This window comes from Canis lupus, chromosome 8, assembly GCF_003254725.2.
Source record: "Canis lupus dingo isolate Sandy chromosome 8, ASM325472v2, whole genome shotgun sequence".
NCBI lineage: Eukaryota > Metazoa > Chordata > Mammalia > Carnivora > Canidae > Canis > Canis lupus.
Window position 1 is genome coordinate 57281550 of NC_064250.1, and position 17160 is coordinate 57298709.

Below are 17160 nucleotides of genomic sequence, written 5' to 3' on the forward strand. Positions count from 1 at the left end.
GGGCTATAAACCCTCTGGAGGAACATTTCGATGGGAAAATGCTAGCTTAAAAAAAAATCGTCTCATTCCAACAAGTATCTAACAATGGCTTTCAAAGGATGATTTGGGGAAACTCTGACAGCATTTGTGTTGGACTTTGCTTATCCATTCAGGGGCCTGGGTCTCTTTGCATTACTATTGGGAAATGATGATGAGGAATATACCTGGGATAATGATCAGTGAAAAGGCAGCTTTGTGTAAAGTATACAGGGCCTTCTGTAATGCCAGAGTGAATGTGATCAACTTTTAGATGTTATGCAAATGAGTCTGAAGGATATGACTAGAGGGAGAAAAAAAATAAGAAAGAGAGTTGGCTCCCCCAACTTGCCTTATCAATGGTGTGTATTAGCAGAGGGAAAGATTACATCTTGCTCTTCCATAATCAATTCTGTCTTGTTTTCACTACCATTTTCTTGATAATTATTCTGGCAATATCTGGAGACTTGCCCTTTACTGTGATTTCTTCCCTCAAAATTCTAGGTTGGGCTAGGTTCCCTTACCTGGAGTTCCCATTAACTCTGTACACCATACTGTCAGTATCTATGGCATATTGCATTGTAATTCCTAAGTGCATCTGTAGCTGACTCTTCCACAAGACTGAAAGATATCTGAGAAGAAGGACCTTTTAATATTCACCATGGTGTCCCTAATACTAAGAACAGAGGCAGACACAAAGTAGCTCAAAGCAAGTTTATTAAATAAAAAAATTAAACTGAATAAATAAACTTGAAACTAAATGATGATTATTGAGAAGGTAACATATTGGGCAGCCCCGGTGGCGCAGCGGTTTAGAGCCGCCTGCAGCCCAGGGCATGATCCTGGAGGCCTGGGATTGAGTCCCACGTCAGGCTCCCTGCATGGAGCCTGCTTCTCCCTCTGCCTGTGTCTCTGCCTCTCTCTCTCTCTCTCTCTCTCTCTCTCTCTCTCTGTATCTCTATGAATAAATAAATAAAATCTTAAAAAAATTTCTAAAAAAGAGAAGGTAGCATATTTATTCCATTGTTTCACAGATAACCCTCGGTAAAAGTCCCATCTTCTTACATCATCATATTGTTGCAAATGCCTAACTATGTAGTGTCACATTCTAATCTTTGTACCTGTCACTTATTCCCAGATCATCTCATTTAACCACAATATATTATTGTTTTTGTTTTTTAGATGAAAAGCTAAAGCTCAGAGAGGGTAGTTACTATAAGAGAAATAATCCCTTTAGGAGACAAGGGGATGCTTTCTAATCAGATGACTTTATTATAATAATAGTAAAGCTGATGACTCTGAAGTGTATTATTTCTCTACTGCTTGCATTTCTAAATAATTCAAAATAGGATTCATATGAACTCACAGAGTTAAAAATATTCTCATGACAGAGATGTCTTAAATGGAATTTTGCATTAAAGTGTAGTATTATCTCTAAGAGCAGATTTGGAAAGTAGACTACAAAACCCAGCTCTGCATAACCTATGGGAAGATACCTATGTTTCAATTTTCTCATTTGTAATATGGTTGCACATGGTTGTTGGACGCTTAAGTTATTGAATAGCTATAAAGTACTTAGGGCATGGGTTACCACAGAGCAAAAACTTCATAAGTATTATTTGTACCCTCATCAGAACCACTTGAGTCAACTGTTAGACCATTTCCAGCAATGTTACTAAAAACAGAAAAAAAATTCTATTTTTCTACATATAACTATAAGATTAGAGACTATGGCTTTATCATGGATGACCCCTCATGGCCTAGAAGGCCATGCATGACTTGGCACTTGATTGCCTGGTCTCTGAACTCTACCCACCTTGAACCCACTCTTCAGCTAAGTTGAAGTGTCTTCCTGTCCTACAAAGAGGAATGCCTCCAGGCGTGCCCAGCTTTTGTACAGCTGTTCGCTCTGAATGGAACACAGTCTCCTCTTCATTTGTTGTCTTTTTGCCAGGATTAAAACTCATCTACTCTGAAGAGACTCCCATGCACTCTTTGCAGCCAAACTAAGAGGCCCTTCTAAGTACTCCTACAGACCCTACATTTATCTACCCCTGTGATCATGCTCATTGATCTGAGCTTGCCCTGTGTTTGTCTGATTTTGCCCAGGGCACAGACAACAACCTATCCAGGGACAAGAGCTGAGTCTTTTCACCTTTGTATTTGTCATATCTGGCATCACATTGGGAACATGAGAACCCTTAATAAGTAGGTGTTAAATGAATAAACAGGTGAGAAATATCTTTCAAGCAGAGAAGAATATTTCTGCTCGGTTGCTTAAAACAGTACTTCCCCAGCATTTGCAAATAAGGACGTGCAACTTTTTAAAAAGAATAAGAAGAATTCTTATTTAAATTAAATAAGATTATTAAAGCAGTTTGTCCACTTGAACCCAATAGCACAGGTCCAAACCAGCCTGGAAAATGGAAGGGGCACCCATTCACCACACTCAAGCATTGAGGGGCATCCCCCTCCTCCCCAAAATAAGAAGTTCTGGCTCAGTACAGAATTGACAGCTACTCTTTCCACTTTTTCAGCCATCTTCACTCTGTCTTCTGCAGGCAACTCTCATGAATTAAATGTGATATTCTGCTTTAATAACTGTGAAGGTGGCATGTTTGGTATCATTGGTTGGAGCAATCAGAAATACAGGGTCTAGTGCCCTCTCTGCTGTGCAGAGATGAGCACTGACATTCACTTGTCAGGTAACAGGGTTTTGTTTTTTTTCCTTATAAAAATGATCTGTTAAGACCTGCCCTAGCTACACTGTGGGATATTGCCAGGATAATATAATATGCTATAGAAAACTCAATATGAGCTAAACAAAATTCTATATGAATATAGTAATGAATTACAAATATGTATTCCTTGTATGTGAAATAGTGTCACCCATTATAAGTAGGTTGACTTTACAATTTATTTTATAAACCAGGACATAAATGAGAGTGAAACAAGACATTATTAATAAATACAACAAGATGACAGGCAATCATCAATAGGCAACCATCAGGACTTTTTCAGGAACACTATTGCTCAAATTCTAATGAGTATTCTAGAAAGTGCTAGAATTTGAAATGTTTCTTTTAGTGGCATCGATATTTTTGTTTGTGCACTGACTGCAGCCTTCTGTTTATATTTGGGGCATTTATCACCTTTTGAAGGGAACAGAGCAGAGCTCTGTGCTGACCTATTCTTCCCCCCACCCCACTGCAATTTAGAAATGGGCATGGCAACCCGACCCTGTCAGTCAGACATTTTCAACCCAGACCAGGAGCATAGGAAGCAGAGCCTCCTCCTCCTCCTTGTAGATAGATATGGTGGCAGCTGTAATAGCTACACTCCTTCTAGAGGAGCAATGATAGTGGTTTTAACAGTGAACTCTGATTGATTCAGTGGCTCAAGGTGGGGAAGTCCATGCCCAAAGAAGGTAGGATGCTGTCTTCCAGTGGCCAGCTCCCTAGCCTGTCCTCCTCAGCACTATCAATGTTGTTTTTCTTCCTAAGCTTCCAAGATCAGGTCTGTGGCCATCCCCAAGGATCTGAGAACCACCTCTAATCTGCATCCTTCAGTGTATTTCTTTTCTACTGATATTAGCCAGCGACAGTTTTTGGTCAAGTCTAGATACACCCTAACAAACTAAGATTCACCACACAGATGAAGCAACCAAGGAACTGAAAGTCATATAACTTGCTTACAACCACATCATTAGAAAGAGAATTAGAACTAGAGGCTGGATCTACTGCTCCCTAACTAGAGAGCTTTGTAACTCCACACAGTGAAGATGCCCAATAAATGTTAGTTTAATTTAATATTTTGTGTGTTCTGTTATATATTTTTAAAGCATGTTTTCTACGGGGCCACAGTTTTAAATTGTCGACTGATGCAAGTGCTCCTGCATGGATGGTGCAATTATTCAATAACAATTAGGGAAACTTTGTAACTGTGGTTAGAAAGCAGAGAAAAACAAAAACCTGGGAAACTCCTTATATAACCTTTGTTTTTCAGAAATGACTAAATATATTTCATCTTAGAAAATAACAGCTAAAATGAAGCAGTGTGCTGAAAAGAGAATTGTATGGATATTAAATGGGCAAACATCCAGTTATTTTATATACGGGGTCTCAGAAACACATTTTATGGTGATGTGGTTTGACTAATGAAAGTTAACAAGAGATGGCTACTTACTTCTTTGGAAAGAAACACCATTGGGATGGATATTCTTTCCTGTCTGTTCTTGAAAAATGTGCCTTTGCTGTGAAGTTTTTAGACAATTTATTATGGGGGGGATCTGTCTCTTAACTCAATCTGCCAAGCTTGCATGTCATTCCAATGGGATAATTTTAATGTCCATTTGTTGTTGTCTATAACATTACATCTTCATTTTTTTTCTCTTTTCCTTTCTAGGTATCAAATAGGCTGGTCATTTTCACAAACTGTTGCCAAAATAATCCTAAAAGCCCAGAGCAGTGAGTATATGGAAATGCATTTATTGGTGCGGCTCCCATTGCTTCACCTGGCTTAGCTTCGCAGAGACCCTTAAACAATCTGAATCTCTCAGCTTTTAAAACCAAGAAGGCAACTCTAGGTCCAGAACATCTGCCCCAGCTGTGTTTCCCATTTTGGCCCTAGACTCCAGGAAGTACTTGAGTCCACAAAGCTGCCAGAACATATATTCACAGACTTGGAACTTGAATTACCATGGAACAGCTTCCATAGAAGTCTCCTTAGGCTTCTAAAATCCTCCAGTATCAGCAAAATGGAGAACAGACAGCCATTAAACAAATTAGTCTGAAATCTGTTTAGAGACCAAAAGTGGTTGTCACACATCTGGAAAAAGAGTGCAGGGTGGGCCGGGTAGGGAGGGGGAGCCTAAGAAAAGGAAAATATTAATTGAGCAGATCAAGAAAAAAGGAGAATAGAAAAATATCAAGCTAAACACGGACACACAGTCTTTAGCGGATATCGCTTTGTTTGCAGAAATGGAGAGCGTAGGCTTGTGCCAGAGAAGACTCATTCCAAGACACAGCTGTTGCAAGTGTGCTTGCCTAGTTCCTACCCATTTCCTGCTTCCCTCTCACTCCCACCAAAACATTGAACTTGACACCAACATGTCTGCTTGTGTTACCGGTAGGGCAGCCAGGTTGAAATAGCCTTAGCTCTGGGCAAAGACATCTCTTCCTGGTCTATTTTATTCTGGGTCCTGGAACCTCAACTTCCGCTCATCAGTTGGCTCCAACTTAGACAATGTTTTCCTTTTGCTTAGCCAGACTTTAAAACTTGGGTTACACTGATGAGTAGAGTAGAGCGGTCAGCAACCATGTGGATTTTAGAGTGAGACTTAACTATGTTTGAATCCAAGTTCCATCCCTTATGTATTTATTTAATTTATCTATCTGGGCCTCTCTTTCCTTACCTGAGAAAAGGGAATGGTAGTGGTAAAGTGGTACATTCTCATAGGGTTATTGTGTAGATTACAAAAGGAAACCTACATTAGAGTGGTTAGAAGGGTACCCGGTACGATATTAGCACCATATAAGTATTTGCTCTCATTATCTTCTGTGTGTCCCACAAAGTTTTAGTCTGCATGATTACTTATTATGAATTCAAAATAACTCCATCAAAATACCTTCAATTGTTCCAAGTTCATTGTCAACTCACTATCCAAGCATTCAAGCTGCTGTCATACAGTCCTCAAAATGACACTTCCTGACTTAACCAAGAACACCTCCTTTTTTCTTTTAGCTTCCTGTTATGTTAAGGGTTAATTGATGACAAATAAGCTGTAGAGAATTTTGGAAGATGATGCAAATGTTTTAAAGGTGGATTGGGGTGATAGTTTCACACTCCTTAAATTTATTAAAATTAAATGTATTCTCTTATAATGTGTGAGTTTTGTGGTATGTAAATTATACTTCAAGAAAAATGCAAAAAGAAAAGATAAACAATGATTATTTAAAAACTTTCTCATTTGTGGGACCCCTGGGTGGCTCAACATTTGAGCATCTGCCTTCGGCTCAAGGCAGAAGGGGTCCGGGATCGAGTCCCACATCAGGCTCCTTGAAGGAGAACCTGCTTCCCCCTCTGCCTATGTCTCTGTGTCTCTCATGTATAAATAAATAAAATCTTTAAAAATTTTTTCTCATTTTATCCTTTAGGCAAAAAGAAGCATGAAACTATAAAGATCCAGCACAGAAATGGAATGGAAGCAAGTACTACATCGCTCTAATTCTTTCAGTGTTTTGTTCTCCCCCCCCCCCTCCTTTGGATGGCTTAATTATTTACTTTAGAAATAGTAACACATTCCTTGGCTACCAAACATCTAGGGCTTAAGAAATCAGGCAGTACTTCTGAAATCCATACCAGGATATTTTCCAGATTGAAGAACAGGGTGAGTAGGAAGGGAACTTGGGGGTTGTTTTGAGAAATCTGGAACTTGCCACCATTTAGCTGAGTGGAAGTAGAAGTGCCAAGAAAAAGCTGTAGGTGTGTCAAAAGTATTGAAGGTCTTTTGCATTTTAATGACGAGATAGACTTGGATCTTATATAATCTTCGAACTGTTCTGCATTTCATTCAGTGAAAAGAGCTTTAATAAAGGAAATTGTTATTACCAGAAGCAAAGTTGATTTTAGCAAAACCTTAACCTCTTTGAATAGCAGTTTACTGTAATCCAAATAGAGATGATCCACACACACACACACAAATAGAAAAATAAAAAGAGGATGAGGAGGAAATACAAATTGCATCACTTAGCAAATGACTAATCAGAGTAATAACAAGCTTCCAGCTTTAATTGTGTGCCAAGAGTTTTTCTTCAAACACCAATCTCAAGGAAATATTTCAGCAAATCTTTGTATTTGATATTTCTATTGGCATTTTGGCAAATTCTTGATTCATTCAAAAGATGGCTCAGTCTCTCTGCTGAAACTTGCATAGCAGGGTGGGTAACTGCTTGTTGCCATGGATGATAGGTATTGGCAGAAGTCTTAGGTTTGAATTATGACAATAACCGCAATGTACCCGACTCTGCTTAGGCGGTAACTACAGACAACTTTTGTAGTTGTCATTTTGTTTTTAAAAATATCAAAAGAAAGAGGTTTAGGGTGTGTTTTCCGAAACCAATGATTTCATTCGTGTTTTTACACTCATCGTTGAGACTTTGTTTTATTGAATAATAAAACATTGCTCCATGTCTCCCCCTGTAAAGTGCCATGCTAGTGGCATCTAATCAAGAAATATACTACGTGACATTCTCCAGGGTTGGAAATTTGTATTTCAAAAGAATTGAAAGTTTATCCTAAGTACCTGGGGTCCCAGAGGTCTCAAGAGGAGGACAGGGTCAACCCAGTGGTCTAGTCACGACAGGAGGGAGCACAGATAACTTTCCACTGAGTGTGCCAGGCTGTTCAGGTGGCTGCTTTCACTTTATTAAGAGCACTGATAAAAACAGATCTTGTCTTCTCTCGAAGCAGATTGGCCTCTACAGACCTGCAGACATGAAGGTACCAAGATACTGGATTTACTCTGAGTTAATGTTTACCTGAATTATTGATTGCCAAGTGAGTTACAAAACAGCTGGCAACTCAGTTTGTGATGCTTTCTCTTTGAATTACAAAAGCTGAGCTATAAATCCAAACCTGAGAGGATTTCTTTCATCTTTTCTACTTGTGAAATGTACCTCTTCGACAGAACCGACCCTGGGTCATTTTGAATCAACTACTAATAAATCAGTGGCACTTTCTCTTTCTCTCATTGCAAGTGGAAGTCCCATCTTAGGAATTAATTTTGTCTCCGGTTTACCTTTGTCTAAGCTGTTTATCTGTGACTTTCCTTATTTATTTCACAAAATGATAGGGTATTAATTGGATTTTAAAATGCCTTGAGGTATTTGATGTTAAACCACACAGTGGGCTAAAATATGTCAAAAGCCCGGACAGATGTTAACAACCAAACTGAACACCGTGGCAAAATGAAGTGTGTGGGACGTTGCAACTTTATTTCTTTGATTGCCTTATAGCTTCTCTCAGTATAAAATAGTTTAGAGATGATGTGTAGCAAACGGGACATTCACTAAGACAATTCTCATTAGAACAAGACAGGAGATTAAAACCATAAATTAAAAAGTGATGCAAGTAGTTCAACCACTAGGGAAGATGGAAGAAATATTATCATCCACTTGACTTTTAAATTGGAGCCTCGTGGCAGCTGGGGAAACAAAGGTAATACAATAAATTATATACGTTTTTATCTTATAGAAGTTAATATAGCACTCATTTAAAAGAAATATTTTCTATTGTCATATTCTGAAACAGAAGCTCAGCTTGAGTGTGCATCTTAAGCACAATGTATAAAAAAATGTACTGTACAGTCAAGTGATACATGTGTATTGATAATGCAACACCATTACATTGAAGCACAAATAAGTGAATTGGAGCCTATGTTAATAAAGTCTGTGTGTATAATTTTCTATGTATTTAATTTTATGAAAGGATATTAGTAGAATACTTACAAGGCTAAGTAAATAAGATTATCTATAATAGATTTAATTTCTAATGTCAGAATGTTTTATAACATATAGTGCAAGGATATCTGATTTCAATTGCTACTTAAGAAAGTATCCATAAATCTTAAGCACCAGGTGAGCAGAGAGAGCTAAACATTTGTTTTGAAATTTGAGAACCAAGACCAATATTCTCTGTAGATTGGTACATCCACAATGGAAAACAATATGAAGTTTCCACAAAAGAGTAAAACTAGAACTACCCTACGGTCCAGCATTTCTTTTTTTTTTTTTAAGATTTTATTTATTTATTCATGAGAGACAGAGAGAGAGAGAGAGAGAGAGGCAGAGACACAGGCAGAGGGAGAAGCAGGCTCCATGCAGGGAGCCCAATGTGAAACTCATCCCAGGTCTCCAGGATCACACCCTGGGCCGAAGGTGGCGCTAAACTGCTGGGCCACTGGGGCTGCCCTGATCCAGCATTCTTACTTCTGGATGTATGTCTGAAGGAAATGAAATCACCACCTTGAAGAGGTATTTGCACGTCTGTGTTCACTGCAGCATTCATTATTCACAATGGTCTAGACATAGAAACAACCTATATCCATTAACAGATGAATGGATAAAAAAATGTGGTATACGTATACACAATGGAATATTATTTGGCAGTAAAAAGAAGGGAATCCTGCCATTTGCAACAATATGAATAAACCTTGAGGATATTATACCAAGTGAAATAAATTCAACAAAGACAGATATATTATCTTGCTAAATAATATGTGGAATCTAAAAACATCAGGCTCATAGAAATGGAGAGCAGATCGGTTGCTGCCAGGATCAGGCATTAGAGATGGAGGAAATAGATAAAGGTGGTCAAAGGGTAAAAACTTCTAGTTTTAAGATGAATAAATTCTGGGGATGTAATGTACAATATAGTGACTATAGTTAACACTATATTTTATACTTGAAAGTTGCTAAAAGAGTAAAAAGCTGTCACCACACACACAAAAATTTTAACTATGAAGTGACGGATGTGCTAACTCACCTTATTGTGGTAATCATTTTGCAATATATAAATATACTTTGCGTTTATAAATTTGTCATGTTATACACTTTAAACTTACGCAATGTTAATGTCAATTATATCTCAATAAAGGACCAATATTCTCATCTGCATAAAGACTTCCCTATAGGTACTTGGAAGGGAAACCTCAAAAGATTATAACAGGCAAAATATAGCCCTTTCTACTTTTGCATCACTTCTAATAAAATGTTTAATGTCCATTTTGTCTTATACTATAATATCCCTGAGGGCAGAGAGCTTGTTTTTTTTTTGTTTTTTTTTTTTGTTTTTTTTTTTTTTCTATTTTGAACTTCTGGTACCTAACAAAGGATATGGCCCATGCTAGACATCAAACAGGCATTTGTTGAATTGAGTTGAAGCAATTTTTAATTTTTTTAACCATCTGCAATATCATAGAATGGAAAAAACATCTTGGACAGACTTTTTAAAAGAAAAGCTCAATTGCTTCATAGTTCTAAGTGAGATAATTTCCTGATATGCTCACTAATGCAACTAAAATACAAAATCTACCCTCAAATAACTGATTAAGTTCATCTTCTGAATAGAATTCTAAAATATTTTATCTTTTTAAAAAGCACTATCTCCAGATCATAATCATTTTAACTACAATTTAATTGGTATTGAACTGTTATCTCAAACAATAGCCAAATGTTCATGAAGCCATCGATGGTCCATAATAGCCCACCACCTTTTGAGCTTTGACTCTAAATAATCTCCTCTTCCTACTTACTACACCTCAGGAAAATATCATTTATGAAAGCAAAGTATCATGTTACTGTGTCCAATGTTAAAAAGCATAAAAAGCATTTGTAGGCCCTAAACATATCTACAATCATAAATATAACTTCAAAACTACCCTGGATTATCATGAGCTTTTATTAATGGGTAATGTAATTCCAGAAATTGCAAAGGAACGAAGCATCTCATATAACAGTATCTTCAGTATAGTACTTCATCTCATTTTATCAGAGCAACAAACTTATGATAAGCTCTCAGTAGCTACATTGTGCAGACAAGAAATCAGAGGTTCCACGTTCAAGAGTTTGACCAACCACAGAAGACCAAGAAATCTTTTAGTACCATCCATGTGTCTGAGAGATAACACATTGCAGTCCCATTTCCTAGTCCTCTGCTTCTCCTAGGACCTCCTGTCATCCAGACCTTTATTATTTCTAAGAAACTTAAAGCAGTATCTAACCAGGGCAATGCAGGGGAGCTCTTGGATAAATGTGGCTGTGAGGTGTTTTGTTTTGTTTTGTTTTGTTTTGTTTTGTTTTGTTTGTTTGTTTTGGACCTTCTTATGGTTCTGCAAAGATGTTTACTGGACAGTTCTTTCCAGGACAGAAGACACACACACCCCACAGGCAGTGGATGGGCATACTCCATGCTATCTACACCTTACTGGAATGAACTGTGGGCAAGACACTGTTTCTGGTGAGCTCAGCAGGAGCTGAGAAGTGACAAGATGATCACTTCTCCAGAGGTGCCTAGTTGAGATGCTCCTCGATGAGGTCCACGTACTTCAGCAGCATGTGGCAGCAACAGTAATGCTTTAGGCCAATCTCATCTAGTCACTATATTTCTTGAAACAGAACAGTAGTTTGATTACAGCAGTTAAGGAGGTGACCACTAGAGTCAGACCATGGCTTCCATGTACAAGTGTGTAGTTTGTGCACTGCAAAAGAGCTCCAAACCCAGGTCAGGTTACCTACCTCCTTAACTTCCCAGCTATGTCCATTTAACCTTCTGATATTTTAACCTTCCTAAATCTCGTTTTCCCCACTGTTAATGTTAGTATAGAAATAATACTTCATTCCGAGTCTTGCTGGGTCAAGACTAGATTAGATAAGGCACGTCAATGACATTTCACAGTACAGTCCACAGTAAGCACTCAATAAAATTAGTTCTTAGCATTATTAAAAATATTATTATTCTTTCTTCATCATTAACAAATGAATAATTATGTGAACTTTTGGTCATTTACTGAGGACAAGATGTTGGGAATGGAATAATTGGACCAAAGTTAATGAACTTTTGAAGGCTCTTGACTTGCATTTGCCTTTGGGGAGAGGTCACACAATGTATCCTCTTACTGACAATGAATGAGGCAGCCTACCTCCATGGATCTCAACCATCATTGTGATCTCAAGCAACTGCCCTAAATTTCCTCTCTGCCAGCCTCCCCCTATATGCCAAATTCTACCTTAGAGTTACTAAATCTTCTATTTTCTGAAGACAAATATTTCATTTGAAGGAATACGTTGATGGCCTTCAAGCACGCCCAGCACATGAGATTAACAAGAGTAGTTATTAAATCAGTAACACACAGCTATATGTGTGTGTGAATAAAATATAGCCCCATTCTTTTGTGATGGTACAGAGAACTATAGAAATTTCCAGACAGAAAAAAGGGCATAGATAGGAAAGGATTAATTAAAGACTTTGGCAGGTAGGAAAAGCCTGGTGATTTAGGCCCATCATAGTAAGGGGCACAGCAGGGGGTCTACCTCCTTCAGGTGTCATCAGAAGGTCTATTGGGCCCTTAAAACTGGAAAAGAATAAGCTTGCAAATCTATAGTGAATCTTTGCAGTCTATGGACACTGAGGCCCACAAAAGAAGAAGACCATCTGCACTGTGCTGCCTCCTTCTATTTATTTTTTTTCTCCTTCTATTTATATTTAACTATTTGTTGGTTATCTATTCTGAAAGTTTTGACCCAAGCAACTCTGTAGTTGAAGCAAATTATCTGTACAAATGCACACAATGAAACTAACTCCAGGGATCCAGAGTAACGTGCTGATCTTTTTCTTGGAGAAAAAAAAAAAAAACTAAGGGACCAGTGGTAGTATGATAGAGAGAGGTTATTTCATGGGGATTTGATGAAATATTTTCTACCTTTGCAATCAGAGCACCTGCTGGATCAGGTGGGCGTATGAAAGGATAGTGGCACAGGAGAAAGGCACTCACGTATTTTGGAAGTCTGTGTTTGAGTCTGTTCAACATTATTATCTTCTTTCCTCCATTCCTTATGTTGAAGAAATACTCCCAATGCCCTTTTCTCCTACTGTAAAAGTAAAACTTTTATTTTAACCTTTGAGGAAGCAAGCTCAAGTGCAAATGTTTTTAGGTCATTTGTCTAAGCCTACTGTATTTAAACAGCTGTGTATCAAATGATAGAAGAATCAAACCTCTTGCCTTGTGAGCAACTGAGCCTTCTTAAGAGCAAGCCCCAAATGTCATAACATTTCATATTTCATCTATACACCAGTTAAAAAAAAAAACATTTGGGAAGTTATCTGTCTTCTGTTTTTTTTTTTTTTAATGTTTCTCTGTTGTTCTGTGTTGTGTTAAACAACCATAATCCCAGATAAGAACTATCTGAGATCCTCACACTCTTCCTACTATGAACATTTTATTCTGGAATATTCTATTACTAGTAATACCTTCTTCCAACACACACATACATGGAAGTATTTCAAGGATTAAAGTTCTAAAGAACCTTTCATTGAGTCATGCTTTAGAATTTTATACTTTCATGGGGAGTGGGTTCTAAACCTAAACCACTTCTCTGTTTGGATTCTGAGACATTGAGCATATTTATTAGTCATTCTGCTCCTGAGTATGGTATCCCAGGAGCCCCAAAACATTAAGTCTATGCCTGGAGTCATGAATATAAAGGGAGTGAAGACATCAGACCCACAGAAACTATAGGTCATATAATTGAGTGTGTTAATAGTCCATGAAAATTAGTTTATGTTGGCCAAGCACTGCTGAATTTTTAAAATCTTCTCTGGCTACTCACAAATCTGAAAAGCCAAGAGCTAGTGGGCTAAGAACATGGGTGGCAAAAGAGTCAGACTTCCAAAGGCTTTGCAAATCCAACCACAAAGGGCTCCATAGTTGTAGAGGAGAGCAAATCCAGAGAGGTAGAGGAATTGGAGATGTTCAGTAAGCTTTTAATACTTTTCTACATCAAAAAGCTGATTAAATATGAAATCATTCTGGCTGAGATCTGCCTAGAATGGCAAAATTGCAAGTTCTCAACAGGGAGATTGAGATCAATAGTTAGAAGTTCTACACTGAGGATCAATATTTAGAAGTTTTGATTTCTCCTTGTGGATATTTCTATGAAGCCCAAAACCTCAAACGTCCTTTTTTATTTTCTTCTTCTCTTCTCCCTCTCCATTCCTCTTCCTCCTTCTTTGTCCTCCTCCTCCTCCTCCTCCTCCTCCTCCTCCTCCTCCTCCCCCTTCTTCTTCTTCTTCTTCTTCTTCTTCTTCTTCTTCTTCTTCTTCTTCTTCTTCTTCTTCTTCTTCTTCTTCAAAATGTAATGTGCTATTGAAAACAAAACTTTACAGCTTGGAAACCCCCATTTGAGCTTCCAGTAAAGTAAGCAACAGGAAACAAATAATTGGGAACTTGTTCATGACTCTTCTCACCACATGTCACCTATGGAAATTTGCCAAACACTAAACATGTGGCTACTGAATACAGAGTGAAAAATACACTAAAATGTATTTGGAAGAGTCAATGCCCATGGAAAAGTAAACATTTCATAAGAAAAGACATTAGAGTTTTATATGAAATATGGACACCCTCATGCACCCACATAATTCCTGACTGTCCTATGGAACAAAACTTTTTTTTTTTCTTTATCTTTTAAATAGACTTAGCTACTTCGTTGAAATAATATAGCTTTAAAACATTTCTTGCTGACTTGTTTTCTGGTCACCATGACCATAAGCCTATCTGAGTCTATTGAAGTATATAGAAGGTTTTCTTTTCTTTTACTTTTTTCTTCTCCCCACCCCACCTCTTAGCAATAAGTCTATCTTAAGGTCCAAGGATGGAATACTGTGATTTTTAAAGAGGTAACTTGTCAGTGCTATTTAGAAATCATGGTTTACTCATTAACTTTCCCAATGTGAAATGACCACATCAAGTCCTTCCCCCGATTTCCAGGTAATAAATGATGATATTTGCCTTTAAAACCTTTGGGCTTCACTATCTCCTCTATGCGAACCCTTTACATACTAAACCAGCTGGCAGCGTTCTTGTATTTCTAAGACCTAAAAGTCTCTCTTGACACGTTTCATGTTCTAATTGTACAATTTATATTCACATTTTATTTTCCTAAACATATTGTTATTTTTCAAAGCCAATGGGCATTTATCTTTTTAAAAATTTATTCATTTATATGAGAGAGAGAGAGAGAGAGAGAGCAAACGAAATGGGGAGGGGTAGAGGGGGAGGGAGAGAATGAATCTTAAGCTGGGGCTCAATCCCAGGATCCTGAGATCATGACCTGAGCCAAAACAAAAAACTGACTGCTTCATGGATTGGGCCACCCAGGTGCCCCAGTGGTATTTATATTTGTATTTATATTTATATTCATATTCATATTCATATTTATTTATATTATTTGTATATACTTTTATACATTTTTATCCAGCACCCAGTAGAGTTGTCATTTTAAAGAACATAGAATCACAAATAAATAGACCAAGGCATTAAATTCTCAAGAAGCATTTCCTCAGCATCCATTAACTTTCACTTTAGCATTAGTATACTTTTTATTACTTGACTCAGTAAATATTTTAAAATTGGTTCAAAATGTAGTACTAAACATTATTTAAAGTACTCTAGCATAATAACAAAATATTCTAAGGTGATTATAAGTGATTGTATAGTTCTCCAAAAAATATGTTGGAGAAGAAAAAGAAGCCTTACTTGCCTATAGGAACAAAGTCAGAATTTACAGGACACTGGTATGTTTCCCTTGTCTAAAAACTACACTAGGGAAAAGATTGGATTTTCTTGCATGAGGCAGCAAAAGATACTATACTTTTTGCATATGGATAGTGTCTTTTTTGTCAGGATATTCTCATGACATGTTACTTAAATCAGGAACAACAGCAAAAATCCAAGGAGATGAGAAAGCTTTATCTAAGTAGGCTTGATTAAATGAATTGCCATTGCTTTTTGGTAAAACTATTTTAAAAATGATGACTGTAGCCTTGTGTTTGTCTAAAGCCAGAAAGTCATGGCTATACTCATCTTGATAATAGAGGGTCAGGACTCAAAAGGGGTGGCTGGGGCCTAAACTAAGGATCTAAATATGAGCCTAGAGTCAGCAGCAAATTGGAAATACCAATCCTAGAAAGAGTAGGGATCAAGGTAAGGTTGGGGGGAACTCTGAGACCACCCATGCTCAGATAATACCTAAAGACTCCCTCTATTTGTAGCATCTGACTCATGACCATCAGGTCCAAGGCCTGTCTGCTTGCCTTTCTTCCTTCCTCCCTTCTTAGTTTCCTTCCAGACATATTATCATGTGTGCTGGCACTACCAGGACTATAAAGACAATCAACCCATGGCCCCTATCATAAAGGATTTCTTACTCTAGCTAGACTACATTTTCCAAACTTTTATGGGCATAGATAAGCATTATTTGGGGATCTTCTTAAAGTGCAGACGTAGTAGGCCTGGGGCAGAGTCCCAGGATCTGCATTTCTAGTGAGCTTTCAGTCTCCATGTCCACAGACCACACTATTCTACATGAACTTCTAGTATGGATCCTTTGAATCTGTGGTTGATGGCATCTGAAAATTCCAGAATATGGGTTATACCCCCAACTCCAGGAAATCCAAGGAAAAATATGTTAACAGATTATCCCCTTACCAAGAAAATATTGCAAAACATCAATCAAGAAGGAAAGCAAATGGATATTATCAACCTGATAATCAACGGATAAATCATTAGTAAAAGGAACACTAGCATTATGAAGTCATAGGAAAAATGTAGAGGTCTTTTTTTTTTAATTTTTTATTTATTCATGATAGAGAGAGAGAGAGAGAGGCAGAGACACAGGCAGAAGGTGAAGCAGGCTCCATGCAGGGAGCCTGAAGTGGGACTCGATCCCGGGACTCCAGGATCGCGCCCTGGGCCAAAGGCAAGCGCTAAACCGCTGAGCCACCCAGGGATCCCCTAGAGGTCTTTAGATAAACAGTAATACCTTGCACTGGAGTTGGGTCTTGGTAAAGCCTCAATAATGAGCAACATTTTCCCAGATGTCTTGACCATTCTCTTTATGCAAACCATAAAGTGCAGAGGATCATAAGACAATAATATGTGGTGATAAACTTGTTTGATTATACTTCCCAGGTGCTGCTGGGTCCAATTATCTTGGTGCTAAAATATCTTCTAATTGGGTGTGAAACACACATCAGAGTTAATTACACTGTACACTACTATACAGGCTTGAAATAATTAAGACTGTTTTTATTTCTCAACTGGCCTAGAAAAAAAAGTGCATTCATTTTAAGTTTCAATCCTTGGAGATTTCACTGAAACTCATGAGATCAGCTAGATATGAATTTATGCAAATTTCTAACCCCAGAATCTTATTGAGACCATAAGCCTCTTATCATAGCCTAGATACTTTGATCTACAAAGGTATAACTGTATGTTATGAGTAGCATGTGCCCTTGAAACCTGAGAAATCAAAACATTATGGGAATGTCTGTTATATTCAAAAATTATATTATACTATATTTATCACT

At 37.6% G+C, this 17160-nt stretch overlaps 1 long non-coding RNA gene across 1 annotated transcript in view; it reads left to right on the top strand.

Moving 5' to 3' along the window:
• The window catches only part of LOC112657782 (uncharacterized), a 79313-nt gene that overhangs the window by 6063 nt on the left and 56090 nt on the right, over nt 1–17160 (top strand). The window contains exons 2-3 of the long non-coding RNA XR_007412461.1: nt 4420–4481; nt 6171–6403. This is a non-coding gene — a long non-coding RNA (uncharacterized LOC112657782). The remainder of the gene's footprint in view (nt 1–4419; nt 4482–6170; nt 6404–17160) is intronic.